Consider the following 16674-nt stretch of genomic DNA (forward strand, 5'->3'; position numbering starts at 1 on the left):
ATAGTGAAACAGAATAAAGGGGAAAGGAGAAAAAATAAGTGGTAAATATCAGAAAGGGAGACATAACATGAAGACTCCTAACTCTGGGAAATGAACAAGGGGTGGTGGAAGGGGAGGTGGGCAGGGGGTAGGGGTAACTGGGTGACGGGTGCTGAGGTGGGCACTTGACGGGATGTGCACTGGGTGTTATTCTATAGGTTGGCAAATTGAACACCAATAAAAAAATTACAAAAAATAATAAATAAATAAATAAAATGAGTAAATAAATAAATAAATAAATAAATAAATAAATAAATAAAATGAAAAAATATTTTCAAAAGACCCCGAAAAGCCAGGGGAATTTTAAAAAAGGAAACCATATCTGGGGGCATCACAATGCCAGATTTCAGGTTGTACTACAAAGCTGTGGTCATCAAGACAGTGTGGTACTGGCACAAAAACAGACACATAGATCAATGGAACAGAATAGAGAACCCAGAAATGGGCCCTCAGTTCTATGGTCAAGTAATATTTGACAAAGCAAGAAAGACTGTCCACTGGAAGAAAGACAGTCTCTTCAATAAATGGTGCTGGGAAAATTGGACATCCACATGCAGAAGAATGAAACTAGACCACTCCCTTTCACCATACACAAAGATAAACTCAAAATGGATGAAAGATCTAAATGTGAGACAAGATTCCATCAAAATCCTAGAGGAGAACACAGGCAACACCCTTTGTGAACTCGGCCACAGTAACTTCTTGCAAGATACATCCACGAAGGCAAAAGAAACAAAGCAAAAATGAACTATTGGGACTTCATCAAGATAAGAAGCTTTTGCACAGCAAAGGATACAGTCAACAAAACTAAAAGACAACCTACAGAATGGGAGAAGATTTTTGCAAATGACGTATCAGATAAAGGGCTAGTTTATAGATAAAGATCTATAAAGAACTTCTGAAACTCAACACCAAAGAAACAAACAATCCATTCATGAAATGGGCAAAAGACATAAAGAGAAATCTCACAGAGGAAGACATAGACATGGCCAACATGCACATGAGAAAATGCTCTGCATCACTTGCCATCAGGGAAATACAAATCAAAACCACAATGAGATACCACCTCACACCAGTGAGAATGGGGAACATTAACAAGGCAGGAAACCACAAATGTTGGAGAGGATGCAGAGAAAAGGGGAACCCTCTTACACTGTTGGTGGGAATGTGAACTGGTGCAGCCACTCTGGAAAACTGTGTGGAGGTTCCTCAAAGAGTTAAAAATAGACTTGCCCTACGACCCAGCAATTGCACTGCTGGGGATTTACCCCAAAGATTCAGATGCAATGAAACGCCGGGACACCTGCCCCCCGATGTTTCTAGCAGCAATGTCCACAATAGCCAAACTGTGGAAGGAGCCTCGGTGTCCATCGAAAGATGAATGGATAAAGAAGATGTGGTCTATGTATACAACGGAATATTCCTCAGCCATTAGAAACGACAAATACCCACCATTTGCTGCAACGTGGTTGGAACTGGAAGGTATTATGCTGAGTGAAGTAAGTCAATCGGAAAAGGACAAACCTTGTATGTTCTCATTCATTTGGGGAATATAAATAATAGTGAAAGGGAATATAAGGGAAGGGAGAAGAAATGTGTGGGAAACATCAGAAAGGGAGACAGAACATAAAGACTCCTAACTCTGGGAAACGAACTAGGGGTGGTGGAAGGGGAGGAGGATGGGAGGTGGGGGTGAATGGGTGACGGGCACTGAGGGGGGCACTTGACGGGATGAGCACTGGGTGTTATTCTGTATGTTGGTAAATTGAACACCAATAAAAAATAAATTTATTATTAAAAATAATAATAAATAAATAATGAATGAATGAATAAATAAATAAATAAATAAAATGAAAAATATTTTCCTATAGTCTCAAGAGTTCTTCACCATCCCATATCAAATAATATACCTGATTATATTCCTTGGATTATTTCAAGCGTATATTAATACTCAGCTTATTCATCTCAAACCCACGAGGAATGTGTCTAGGTCAAAGCACTCTGTTCCAAAAGCTATTACTTAGACAAACTCTAAATGTTTTAAATATCTCATTTTACTTTTTAAAAAATTTCTCACTTAGTTTAAATTACATATTACCTAAAATCTGAAAACAGCACAATTCAGAAGGCAAAATCATACCCTATCTCAGAAATGACTCTAAACTTGAGAGATTTTGAAAATGTTGGTTCTCTCGTATTTAGTAGCATTGAATTTTGTTTGTTTTAATCCTAACAACTGCAGCTGCCACTTGGTGAGAAGAAACCATCACATTCAAATTAGTATGAGGAGCATTTTGTTGTCTGGCAGCACCTGGATATGGGCGTCATCAGGTCAGGTGTCAGTAGGGAACTACGCTACACTGACACTCATGAAGGAACCCTGGGGAGGAAGATGCTAGAAGATACTGAGAAAAAAGCTGAGTAAATGCAAAAACAGTTATTGTTGTTTCGAGGAACCAGCGAACTATACACATATTCTCATCAGACATCTGCTCCATGTTCATATCTCCTCTTCTGAAGAAGTCAGGCCAGCCTTCTGGTAGGATGGACAAGATGCCTGGCAGACCCTCTGTCGCACCAGGTTCCCCTCCTGAGTGGATCCCAACAATCACCCTTTTGGGTAGATCACTAAGATCAGGAGAAAGTGAGTGAAATCTCCAAGGAAAAGAGAACAAAACAAGAACAGTCAGGTGAAACCTGCAGAACCTTAAAGGCAAATCATCCTGGATGAATGACAACTCTGAACATCCCAGGACCTGAACCTGAGACCCTCAGATATGGCCAGGACACTTAACCTGGTGCAAAGGTGTTCTTGGTCAGTGGTAACCCCTGGCTACTGACCCAGAAATGGCTGGAACACACGGTTGGCTCTGTTGCCTGTGCCTTGCCACTCACTGCCTATTTTAATGAAGATGGGTAAAGATTTATGCTGAGCCAGAAGGTTCTATTTGTATCTTTTATTTTTTTTATTTGTATCTTTTAAATTCAGTCTCCATTGTAATGTCTGCTTTATTACTTACTACCAAGTTCGCTGGAACCTCTTTCACTGAAACAACACTGCCTCTTTTTGGGTATGGTTTGGAACCAGTTGAGCTCCTTGGCTAATTTTTTTTCTTCCTCCAACTTTTTTTTTTTTTTTTGCTTTCTTTGTACACAATCGATCATATGATAGCTGAGAGTGTTGTCCAATCTACACGTGGAAGCATACCACTTGGAACTTTTTTGTTTTTCCGTGTAAGCTAGCTGTTTTATGAATAAACCCCAAGGTTACACAGCCATTGAAGATCAGAAAGCTGTGATACTATTTCATTGAGTTCACTTTTAAAAACTGAACAAGTATTTATTTAGCACTGAAAATGAAATGGCGTATTCAAAAAAATTGGAACATTCAAATGAAAACTGAAATATTCGGTCATTAAAATTATGTCTTTACAAACTAAAACATCTGGATAGCTGTTGTTGATGAATAATTTTATTCTGAATGTCATTCTTGCATAGAAGTAGCCACATTTCATAGTTGTATGCACTTCATATTTTCTGCAAGAGAAAGCCATGGCATACTCTATAATTCAGTTCGTACAAGCTCTTTTAATGAACCTCTACTTAACAGGCTCACTGGACTAATCACAAGCTTGCTTTCTTGCTTTACAACTCACTGTCAGGGCACCTGGGCTGCTCAGTTGGTTAAGCCACCAAATCTTGATTTCAGCTCAGGTCACGATCTCAGGGTTGTGAGATAGAGCAGCATAGTGCTGTGCTCAGTGGGGAGTCTGCTGGAGATTCTCTCTCCTTCTCCCTCTGACCACCTCACCAGCACACGCATGTGCACGTGCTCTTGCTCTAAATGTAGGTAAATACATCTTAAAAAGACACACAACCTCACTGATGCTATGGGTGGTGGTAGGACATTCCTGCTTGTCAGGCCCGCACAAGTCAAATCCCAACCAAGAATGAGTTGTGTTTCTTCCCAAAAACATTTATGCCAGTTGTATAATTAATGTAAAATTTGATTAAATCTGATGTTTCAATGAACTATCAGTGTAAAAAGAAAATTGTTTCTCTGAACAACTCAGTGACTCTTAAAAAATTCTTTAAATGTGAGCATAAAACTGCTGTTGATTTGATCATGGAGAAGACTACTTAAAGCATTGGGGATGAGATCATAAAAATCCAGGGAAATTTTGCCTTCCAATGGACTGCAAGGATTGAATTCCTACTTCCCTGACAGGAAAGCAGGAAGAGGAGATGCAAATGCTGCGTTGTGGGGAGGATCCTGCCTGAGTGGAGAGCTCCAGCCCCTACCTTCTGCCCTGTTCCCAGGACCTGGAAGAAACCAGGCCTGTCATCACCCCACCATCCATCAGGACGAGTAAACAGGAAGTCATTTGCCATCCTGGGGCATGTTGCCATAGAAGCCAAAACTGGGCTTTCCCCAAATGCCTCCTCTCATTCTCTGTTTGCAGAATCTTGTCACACATCATCAGGGGAGAAGGAATGAGAGGCCAGAACTAGTGAACCAGTTGGACACTGCTCAAGTGTTTGCGTCTCTAATCCCACATCATCCTCACACAGTGCCAGCATGAGCATCATCCCTGTCTTACCAGGGGGCAGAGAAGGTGCACATAGTTGTGGACCTCTGGCTGCCACCTGCAGGGTCTGGATCCCAGGGTCTGGTTCTCTGCAATTCCCCATCCCTTCAGCAAACAAATACTAACCCTCTCATAAAATACCAGCTGTTCTCAAACTTAACCCTTGAGTGTGGTATAATGAATTTTAGGTGAGTCCTTAAGTCAATAAAAGATAGGAAGAAGGTGTTTACAAATCAGTTGAAAGAAGTATTTCTAACAACACGTAGCTTCAAAACATCTATCCCAGAAATCTTCAAAATTCACAAGGGTAATCTCATTAAACCACATATTTACTTTTAAAGTTTTAAAGTAAAAATGCTTTGAATAATATAGAAAAAATGACATTTGTAGCTGTCTGCTGAATGTACCCAGAAGGCAGAGAGCAAACAAACCCAAGTTTTCTAAGAACTCAACCAGGGAGAAGGTGCAGAACAGGGCCAAGTGCTGTTAAGAGCCAAAGAGAGAGAGGCAATAGACAAGGCATGGCTTCTTATTAGAATTGAAACCTACACATCTGTAAAAAGAATGAAAGAAGATTTAGAGATGTTGACAATATAAATACTGAAAATACTGAGTGAATAAAAACAGGCTGAAAAATACATGTTCAGTCTGATTCAAGCCATGTGTATTTATTCTAATGACCTATGAAAACACAGAAAGCCACAATATTGGGCAGCCCCGGTGGCACAGCGGTTTAGCGCCGCCTGCAGCCCAGGGCGTGATCCTGGAGACCCTGGATGGAGTCCCACGTCAGGCTCTCTGTATGATGCCTGCTTCTCCCTCTGCCTGTGTCTCTGCCTCTCTCTCTCTCTCTCTCTGTCTCTATGAATAAATAAATAAAATATTTAAAAAAATAAGAAAGCCACAATATTAACTTTATGTACACGAACCTTATTTAAAATAATACCAGTGGTGCCTGGGTGTCTCAGTCTGTTCAGTGACTGGCACTTGATTTCAGCTCAGGTAATGATCTCAGGGTCGTGGGATCGAGCTCAGCACCACATCTACTTGGGCTTCTCTCCCTCTTCCCCTCCTCTTGCTAACGTGTGAACATTCCCACTCTGTCTCTCTGTGTCAAATAAATGAAAAAAAATCTTTTTAAAAAATAAAACAAAATGAAATAATACACAAAAGTAAAAACATGGAAGAGAAAATACATACTAACCTCAGGGTTGCCTCTGGGATGGGAAAGAGTAAACACTGTAGGAATAAGAAGGCTCCTACTTCTGTTCCATTTTATTAAATTAAAAAAGAGATACGATACTTTCTAAAATGTAGGTGGTGGTACATGGGTTTCCTGTTACGCTTTCTCTTCACTGGTTTGTATGCTTGAAGTACTTCATAATTAACTAAACAGTTAAAAGTCAGCATGAGAAGCAGAGAGGGAGAGAGTGGCCCTGTCCCTTGGAAAGTCAGGCAGATGCTTTCCCTGGGATGAAGCAGGTCTCAGTCGGGATGCACAAACCAGATGGCAGACAGGGTCTGTGCCACAAGCCTGGCCTCTGTACCCTCCTCATCCCAGTGCCGTCTCCTTCAGGGTTGGGAGAATTGCAACCACATTCTGTTCCTGAGTTTTCCCTAAGCCTAGGTTTTAAGTGGTGCTGCCACTTCTTCTCTGTTCCTGTGACTTGGTTCTGAGAACGAATCCAATAGGGGTGCTTGGCTGGTGCAGGTGGTGGAGCACGAGACTTTTGAGCTCAGGATTGAGCCCCACACTGGGTGTGTAGAGATGACTTAAAAATAAAAGTTTTAAAAAAGAGGAAGAAGAAATCTTAGATAGCCTGCATTGGCTGCTGGTAATGATGGTTGGCATTGTTTTAAACTGGAACTCCCATGAACAAATCAGTGTAAGTGAATCGATTTGCGTGAAGGTTCTTAAGGCATTGTCATCTATCTGCTTCTGTTCTCTATCTTCATAGCCTGTAAATTCTTCTGGGGCACAAAACAATTTTATTTATATTTTTATCTTTGTGTCTCAGCATCTGGCGCAGTGCCTGACATCCATCAGAGCAAACATCTGTGTTCAAGATGGAGTGAAAATTCAGAAACATAGAGCACTGCACAGTAAGAGGAACATGATCAAAAGAAGGAGACTGTAGGAGAAGAATTTTGAGAAAGGCTGTGTGTTATAATGAAACACATTTACTACAAATTAGGACAATGTTTGCAATACATTTATTTCTGGTGAATTGGTCATGAGGTATGAATGCTATTCTATCTATAATGCATGCAGGTATGGGCTTTAGCTATTGCGTCTTCCCTGCTTCTGTTTTAGTTTTTTAATTATCCTGAATTCAAACTAGTGGAAAACTATATAAAATAATACAAGCTCTTGTACAACCTTTACTTAGATAAAGACCCTTTTTAGCTATTTTCCCTACAAACTCAATGGATGGTGCACTGCATCTGCTTGTCCCACCACCTTAGTCATCTTCAATCTGGATGGAAAACCCCTTCCTAAAACACACTTTTTAAACTCTTCATGACGTTGGCATTCCGAGGAGTTCAGGTGATTGTGTCCATCTGGATTTATGTGATGGCTTCCTCATTTTAGATGCAAGTCAAATATTTTTGGCAAAAATACTACTTAGTTGATTTTGTGTGTCTCAAAAGATATATGCATCACTACAGGGAGAATATAATGTTAGTTTTGTTCCATTATATTTTTTGAGATTTTTTAAAAATTTATTTGAGAGACAGAGCAAGAGGAGGAAGAGGGGCAGAAGGAGAGGGAGAAGCAGACTCCCCACTGAGCAGGGAGCCCAACATGGGGCTCAATCCCAGGACCCTGAGACCATGATCCGAGCTGAAGGCAGACACGTCACTGACAAAGCTCCCCAGGTGCTCCATTTTGTTCTGATATTAATGATGCTAAATATGATCACTTGTTAGGTAGTATTACCACATCACTCCTGTAAAGATACTGTTTTCTCTTTGTAAAAAGTCATCTGTGGGGTGATGTTTAAGGCCGAATATTCTTTCATTGCAGTGAACCTAGTGTACATTGGTGGTTCTTGCTTGAGCTAATTATTACATAGGTTTGCCAAAATACTGATTTTCCATTAGTCATTGTACATTTATTAGGTGGGGGAGTTTTCCCTCCATACCTACCTTTATCATTGTACTCACAGATTCTGTTTGTGTCTTCAGTGGATTATAATCCATGACCATGACCATATTATAATTTTGCTGCTCAAAGTGTCCTACATCTAACCAGTAGGAATTCCTTGGCTCTGAATCATGCTAATGCACTGCTGTAATTTCTTGAGCAGTTCTAGTTACTAGGTTAGTTACTTTCTAACCTAACAAGGCTGTCCTTTTACTTTCCCTTCTCTAAACCTGGAAGCAGCCTTTGCTCCAAGGTCCCGGTGACAGTAGGATGGTACTCATATCTCAAGGCCTGCGCCATAGACGTGCTTGTTGCTACAAAGTTGTAGGCCATGCAGGGCTCTGACCTGCCTCCACGGGCTCTGACCTTCCTCCACTGCAGTAACTTCAGCTGGTCTTCTGACAGGAGTGTGGCTTCCCTTCAACTAGTTCATCACCCTGGAGCCAGTCACCTTTCCAAAATTCACATCTGTTCTTGTCATACCTATGGCAAAAGCATGGGTGGGAATGAAAATTCATGTGCTTCGTGATGCACTTGAAACCATTTGGTTGTTGGATAAACACAAAATCATTAACATCATCAGAGACCCCACATGGGCTGTCCTTCCCTACATCCCACTCACATTTGGTCTGCTTTATCCCAGCCCTGAATCAATAAGACAAGCATCTTTATAAGATCAGGAAATTTAGACAGACATGTGCAGAGGGTAGCAATGTGGAAAATAAGAGAAAATGTCCATGTTCAAGCCAAGGAGAGGGACCTGGGACAGATCCCACCACCGAAGGAGCCCTGCCAACACCTCAATCTCAGACTTCCAGCCTCCAGAGTGGTGAGGAAATGCATTTCTATTGCTCAAGCTCCCATGGCCATGGCACTTGGTTATAGCCGCCTTAGCCAGCTAGCACACTGTCTTTCTGCTGTTTCAGATCACAGCACTTAGCACAGAATTTCACACCACAAACACTTAATAAATGTTTTTTCATGTGACTTGAGTTAATCACCACATTATAGTGCATGCCTTCCCATTGAGAGTGTAAATAACTGTGGCCTTGGGGTCAGAAGTGACTTCAAATTCTATCACCTTACTAGCTGAGTGACAGTGGGAAAGAAAGCACAGCTCAGGTTAAGGGGATGATAATAATCTAACACATGGGAATAGTTTGGTAATTAAATGAGATTCTGTGAAGTATTTAGCATAGTGCCTGAAAAATAAAATGCACTCAATAAATATTATCTATCACTGCTGTTAGCTTCACTGTATCACAAGATGAGACAGGGTGGAGAGATATACGAGAGTACATTTTGGCGATCTTGTGCAGGGTAGATAAAATACATTATACATTTTCTTCAGCATCTTAATTATAAGTGAACTAAAGACCAGACTAAGTTCCTCAAAAAAGAATGTCTCTCTTCACTGTGTCTGCAGTATTTCATGGGAATATTCCTGCTTTTTGGCTGTCACAACCAAGATTCTTTACCAGAAGACATAAGGCAATGCCTAGAGTGACAGACCATTACACCTCGCCTTTGGAAGGAGGTCCATGCAGGGGCATGGCTCTAGAAGACTAAAGCCATCCCAGAGAACATCCAGAATGGAATAGGGCTGAACTGGGGGGAATCGATCTAAGCTCCTCAACCATGTGGTTATTCCCTAGAAAGTGGTGTTCTCATGCCAGGGTCACTTTACTGTTTGGATGTAAGACTTTACATACAATGGAAGCAGTGAAGTGTGTCTCTGAGGATAAGAACTTCCAAACTAGAAGAAGACATGGAGGACTATTGTGTTTATTATCCACATGTGTGGTCCACTGGGGCCCCTCATCTCCTGGATGATGTCAGGGGACATGGAGGCCGTTTCAGGTAACAGGTGAAACCAGACAACTTCACTAAAGCCCAGAAGCAAGGGGGAGGGAGTCAGGGACTGGAGGGGCCAGCTGGGAATTGATATAAGGAAGACTGTGCCTCACTGGCCTCAACCAGTTGAGTCTGGAAAGTCAAGTTCAAGAAGCACAATCTGTGTCTTAGCAGATTTTTAGCATACAGTATTGTTAACTATGATCATCATGGCACTCATGAGATCTTCAGAACTCGTGTGTCTTGCATAACTGAACTTTTGTACCATTTGATAGTCTCCTTATTCCCTGAGTTGCACCCCCAGCAACCACCATTCTATCTCTGCTTCTTGGGATATTACTATTTTAGATTCCACACATAAGTGAGAGCATCCCAACAAAGTTATTTTTAAAAAGAAGAAGAAGCTGGATCTGATCCTGCCACTTCAGTTTGAGAAAAGAGGCTTCAGTAACTGCTGATCTCACTCGTTTGCTTTTTTCTTAATCCTTTAATGATGGTCTAGAATGCTTCTGTGTCCCTATGGGTCCACTTGACCCTAACAGGCCAAATTTTCTTCTTATTTTTTTGGTATATTTTTTATTGGAGTTCAATTTGCCAACATATAGCATAACACCCAGTGCTCATCCTATCAAGTGCCCCCACTGAGTGCCCGTCACCCAGTCACCACATCCCCTGTCCACTTTATCTTCCATTACCCCTTGTTTGTTTCCCAGAGATAGGAGTCTCTCATGTTCTGTCACTCTGATATTTCCCACTCATTTTCTCTCCTTTCCCCTTTCACTATTTTTTATATTCCACAAATGAATGAGATCATATAATGTTTGTCTTTCTCTGATTGACTTACTTAACTCAGCATAATACCTTCCAGTTCCAACCACGTTGAAGCAAATGGTAGGTATTTGTCATTTCTAATGGCCGAGTAATATTTCATTTTATATATATGTATATATATAATATTTCATTTTTTTATTTCATTGTTGAAATGAAAATTTATCATTATTATTAATTATTAATTATGAATATTTCATTATTCATATATTTTACTATATAAAATATTATATATAAATATAATATTTCATAATATATTAATATTTTATATATATATACCATATCTTCTTTATCCATTCACCTATCGATAGACACTGAGGCTCCTTCCACAGTTTGGCTATTGTGGACATTGCTGCTATAAACATCGGGGTGCAGATGTCCTGGCGTTTCACTGCATCTGTATCTTTGGGGTAAATCGCCAGCAGTGCAATTGCTGGATTGAAGGGTAGCTCAACTTTTAACTCTTTGAAGAACCTCCACACAGTTTTCCAGAGTGGCTGCACCAGATCACATTCCCACTAACAGTGCAAGAGGGTTCCCCTTTCTCTACATCCTCTCCAACATTTGTTGTTTCCTGTCTTGTTAATTTTCGCCATTCTCACTGGTGTGAGGTGGGATCTCATTGTGGTTTTGATTTGTATTTCCCTGATGGCAACTGATGTGGAACATTTTCTCATGTGCTTGCTGGCCATGTGTATGACTTCTTTGGTGAAATTTCTGTTCATGTCTTTTGCCCATTTCATAATTGGATTGTTTGTTTCTTTGCTGTTGAGTTTCATAAGTTCTTTATAGATCTTTGGATACTAGCGCTTTAACTGATAGGTCATTTGCAACTATCTTCTCCCATTCTGTAGATTGTCTTTTAGTTGTGTTGACTGTTTCTTTTGCTGTGCAGAAGCTTTTCATCCTGATTAAGTCCCAAGTTCATTTTTGCTTCAGTTTCCCTTGCCTTCAGGATGTATCTTGCAAGAAGTTACTGAGGCCAAGTTCACAAAGGGTGTTGCCTGTGTTCTCCTCTAGCATTTTAATGTATTCCTGTCTCACATTTAGATCTTTCATCCATTTTGAGCTTATCTTTGTCTATGGTATAAGAGAATGCTTTAGTTTCCTTCTTCAGCATGTGGATGTCCAAATTTCCCAGTACCGTTTATTGAAGAGACTGTCCTTTTTCCAGCAGATAGTCTTTCCTGCTTGTCGAATAACAGTTGACCATAGAGTTGAGGGCCCATTTCTGGGTTCTCTATTCTGTTCCATTGATCCATGTTTGTTTTGTGCCAATACCAATCAGGCAACAAAAAGAAATAAAAGGCATTCAAATTGGCAAAGAAGAAGTCAAACTCTCCCTCCTTGAAGATGACGTGATACTGTATGTAGAAAACCCAAAAGACTCCACCCCATCGATAGCTAAAACTCATACAGCAATTTGGCAGTGTGGCAGGATACAAAATCAATGACCAGAAGTCAGTGGCATTTCTCTACACTAACAATGAGACTGAAGAAAGAGAAATTAAGGAGTCAATCCCAATTACAATTGCACCCAAAAGCATAGGATACCTAGGAATAAACCTAACCAAAGAGGTAAAGGATCTACCCTAAAAACTATAGAACACTTCTGAAAGAAATTGAGGAAGACTCAAAGAGATGGAAAAATATTCCATGCTCATGGATTGGCAGAATTAATATTGTGAAAATGTCAATGCTACCCAGGGCAATGTATACATTCAATGCAAGCCCTATCAAAATACCATGGACTTTCTTCATAGAGTTGGAATGAATAATCTCAAGATTTGTGTGAAATCAGAAAAAAACGCGAATAGCCAGGGGAATATTGAAAAAGAAAACCAGAGCCGGGGGCATCACAATGCTGGATTTCAAGTTATACTACAAATCTGTGATCCTCAAGACAGTATTGCTGAGGCGAGCACTTCTAGTACTATGTTGAATAACAGTGGTGAGAGTGGACCTCCCTGTTGTATTCCTGATCATAAGGGAAAGGCTCCCAGTGTTTCCCCATTGAGAATTATATTTGTTGTGGGCTTTTCGTAAATGGCTTTTAAGATGCTGAGATATGTTCCCTCTATTCCCTACATTCTGAAGAGTTTTGATCAGGAATGGATGCTGTATTTTGTCAAATGCTTTCTCTGCATCTATTGAGAGGATCATATGGTTCTTATTTTTCTCTTGTTTATTTGATCTATATCATTGATTGCTTTACGAGTGTTGAACCAGCCTTGCATCCTGAGGATAAATCCCACTTGGTCATCGTGAATAATCTTCTTAATGTACTGTTGGATCCTATTGGCTAGTATCTTGTTGAGAATTTTTGCATCTGTGTTCATCAGGGAAATTGGTCTATAATTCTCCTTTTTGGTGGGGTCTTTGTCTGGTTTTGGAATTAAGGTGATGCTGGCCTCATAAAATGAGTTTGGAAGTATTCCATCCCTTTCTATCTTTCAGAACAGCTTTAGTAGAATAGGTATTGTTTCTTCTTTAAATGTTTGATAGAATCTGCCTGCAAACCCATCTGGCCCTGGACTTTTGTGTCTTGGGAGGTTTTTGATGACTGCTTCAATTTCCTCCTTGGTTATAGGCCTGTTCAGGTTTTCTATTTCTTCCTGTTCCAGGTTTGGTAATTTGTGGTTTTCCAGAAATGCATTCATTTCTTCTAGATTGCCTAATTTATTGGTGTGTAGCTGCTTATAATATGTTTTTTAAATAATTTGTATTTCCTTGGTATTGGTTGTGATCTCTCCTTCTTCATTCATGATTTTATTAATTTGAGTCTTTTCTTTTTCATTTTTAATAAGGCTGGCTAATGGTTTATCTATCTTATTAATTCTTTCAAAGAACCAACTCCTGGTTTTGTTGATCTGTTCTACAGTTCTTCGGGCCTCTATTTCATTGAGTTCTGCTCGACTATTTATAAACTCTCTTCTGCTTGGCATAGGTTTTATCTGCTGTTCTTTCTCCAGTTCCTTAGGTGTGAGGTTAGCTTGTGTATTTGAGTTTTCCCAATTTTGAGGGATGCTGTAATGCGATGTATTTCCCTCTTAGGACTGTTGTTGCTGTATCCCAAATATTTTGAATAGTTGTTTCTTCATTTTCATTACTTTCTGTGAATCTTTTAATTCTTCTCTAATTTCTTGGTTGACCCTTTCATCTTTTAGAAGGATGCTCCTAACCTTCCCATGTTTGAGTTTCTTCCAAATTTCTTCTTGTGATTAAGTTCAAGTTTCAAAGCATTGTGGTCTGAAAATATGCAGGGGACAATCCCAATCTTTTAGTATTGGTTAAGACGTGATTTGTGACCCAGTATGTGGTCTATTCTGAAGAAAGTTCCATGTACACTTGAGAAGAATGTGTATTCAGTTGCGTTTGGATGTAAAGTTCTGTAGATATCTGTGAAATCCATCTGGTCCAGTGTATCATTTAAAGTTCTTGTTTCTTTGGAGATGTTGTGTTTTGAAGATTAATTAGAGAAAGTGCCATGTTCAAGTCTCCAAGTATAAGTGTATTGTTATTTAAGTATGGCTTAACTTTGGTTATTAATTGATTAATATACTTGGCAGCTCCTGCATTCGGGGCATATATATTGAGGATTGTTAGGTCCTCTTGTTGGATAGACCCTTTAAGTACGATATAGTGTTCCTCTTCATCTCTTACTACAGTCTTTGGGATAAACTTTAATTTATCTGATATAAGGATTGCTACCCCAGCATTTTTTTGAGGACCATTTGAATGGTAAATGGTTCTCCAACCTTTTATTTTCAGGCTTTAGGTGCCCTTCTGTCTAAAATGAGTCTCTTGTATACAGCAAATAGATGGGTCTTGCTTTTTTATCCAGTCTGAAACCCTGTGTCTTGTGATGGGATCATTTAGCTCATTCACGTTCAGAGTTACTACTGAAAGATATGAATTTTGTGTCATTATAATACCTATTCAGTCTGTGTTTTTGTGGATTATTTCTTTGGACTTCTTTCTTTTACAGAATCCCCCTTAATCTTTCTTGCAGAGCTGGTTTGGTGGTCACATATTCTTTCAGTTTCTGCCTATCTTGGAAGCTCTTTATCTCCCCTTCTATTCTGAATGAGAGCCCTGCTAGATAAAGTATTCTTGGGTGCCTGTTCTTTTCATTTAGTACCCTGAATATATCATTCCAGTCCTTTCTGGCCTGCCAAGTCTCTGTGGAAAGGTCCGCTGTTAATCTAATATCCCTCCCCATGTAAGTTAGGGATCGCTTGTCTCTTGCCACTTTAAGGGTTTTTTCTTTATCTTTGGAATATGCAAGTTTCACTGTTACATGTCAAGGTGTTGAACAGTTTTTAATGATTTTAGGGGGGGACCTCTCTATTTCCTGGATCTGAATGCCTGTTTCCCTCCCCTAATTAGGGAAGTTCTCAGCTATGATTTGTTCAAATACACTTTCTGGTCCCCTGTCCCTTTCGGCGCCCTCTGGAACCCCAATGATATGTAGATTTTTTTCCTTCTGAGGCTGTCATTTATTTCCCTTAACCTTACTTCATAGTCTCTTGTTTTTCTCTTTTTCCCTCAGTTTCCTTCCTTGCCATCAACTTGTTTTCTATGTCACTCACTCCTTCTACCTCATTAACCTTCATAGTTAGGACCTCCAGTTTGGATTGCATCTCATTTAATTGATCTTTAATTTTGGCCTGATTAGATCTAAATTCTGCAGTCATGAAGTCTCTTGATTCTTTTATGCTTTTTTCCATAGCCACCAGTAGCTTTATAATTGTGCTTCAGAATTGGTTTTCTGACGTTGAATTGTAATCCAAATTCTGCAACTCTGTGGCAGAGAGTACTATTTCTGATTCTTTCTTTTGTGGTGAGTTCTTTCTAGTCACTTTGCTCAGTGCAGAATGGCTGTATGAGTGGGCTGCATCAAGAATATCAACCATGACCTAAGTAAATTTCACCCTAGATGATTCTGCCAGGGTCAGAGACCAGAAATTGAAAACAAAGATCAGAATGAAATAAAACAAAAGGACCACTAAAGTGAAACCTAATTATAAAACAAAGTAGTAAAAAATAAAAGGCCAGGAATCCTAAAGAATAGAAAAAAAAAAGAAAAGAAAAAGAAAAAAGAAAAAAAGGAGAAGAATTCAAGGGGGGGGGTACTGGGAGATGGTGGTGGTGACGAAGTTGTAGTAGTGGGAGAATGTAGTCTACCTGGGGGGTTCTAGAGGGTGATCCTCTTGTTTCTGAGTATATTAAGTTCTGTATATTAGAAGACACTCAGTTCCAAATTTATAGAAAACAGAAATACTTGTAGAAGGCCCCAACATTGACCACCAAAACATAAATGAGATAAAACAGGGGGGCAGAATGGGAATGAGGAATCTCACAGAATGAACCAGCACAGTATACCACTTGGTTCTGGGTGCATACTGGTCATGTTTTTGAAGGTATTAACTTCTGCCATTGTATTTCCCACACAGTTCTTCTCCCTTCCCTTATATTCCCTTTCACTATTATTTATATTCCCCAAATGAGTGAGAACATACAATGTTTGTCCTTCTCCGATTGACTTACTTCACTCAGCATAATACCTTCCATTTCCATCCACGTTGAAGCAAATGGTCGGTATTTGTCATTTCTAATGTCAGAAAGGGAGACAGAACATAAAGACTCCTAACTCTGGGAAACGAACCAGGGGTGATGGAAGGGGAGAAGGGCGGGGGATGGGGGTGAATGGGTGATGGGCACTGAGGGGGGCACTTGACAGGATGAGCACTGGGTGTTATTCTGTATGTTGGCAAATTGAACACCAATAAAAAATAAATTTATTATTATTAAAAAAAAACTTCTGCCATTGTAGAACAACATGAGGCAGAGAAAACACAAAACACAAAACAAAACAAAAAATATATCTTGTATATCTCCCAAAATTATGGTGAGCACGTTGAAGGGAATCTAGAAGTGGAAAATATATCTAGGACCTGTAATTGTAGAAATATTGAAGTCAAAAAGGAAGAATCTTAAAAATGAATAGGTGGTAAAATATTGTAGTTAAGGTGGGAAAAAAGAAAAAAAATGGAAATTTACAGTCTGATATAGAAACAAGTTGTACTGGAAAAAGGAAGAAAAAAAGAGGAAAAAAGGAGGGGTAACCTCTGGTTCTATGTACTGTAAATCCCTCAACTTCCCCTGGACCTTCCTAGTGCTGCTTAGTCAGGAACTTGCTCTTCCCCTGTCCAT

The 16674-nt window shown here is 39.7% G+C and overlaps 1 long non-coding RNA gene across 3 annotated transcripts in view; it reads right to left on the bottom strand.

The window, feature by feature from the left end:
• Positions 1-6854: 6854 nt before the first annotated feature.
• Positions 6855-16674, bottom strand: part of LOC144305459 (uncharacterized) — a 33967-nt gene continuing 24147 nt past the window's right edge. For all 3 annotated transcript variants that reach the window (XR_013372476.1, XR_013372474.1, XR_013372471.1), the window contains one exon: positions 6855-8259. This is a non-coding gene — a long non-coding RNA (uncharacterized LOC144305459). The remainder of the gene's footprint in view (positions 8260-16674) is intronic.

The sequence above is a fragment of the Canis aureus genome, chromosome 3 (assembly GCF_053574225.1).
Source record: "Canis aureus isolate CA01 chromosome 3, VMU_Caureus_v.1.0, whole genome shotgun sequence".
Taxonomy (NCBI): domain Eukaryota; kingdom Metazoa; phylum Chordata; class Mammalia; order Carnivora; family Canidae; genus Canis; species Canis aureus.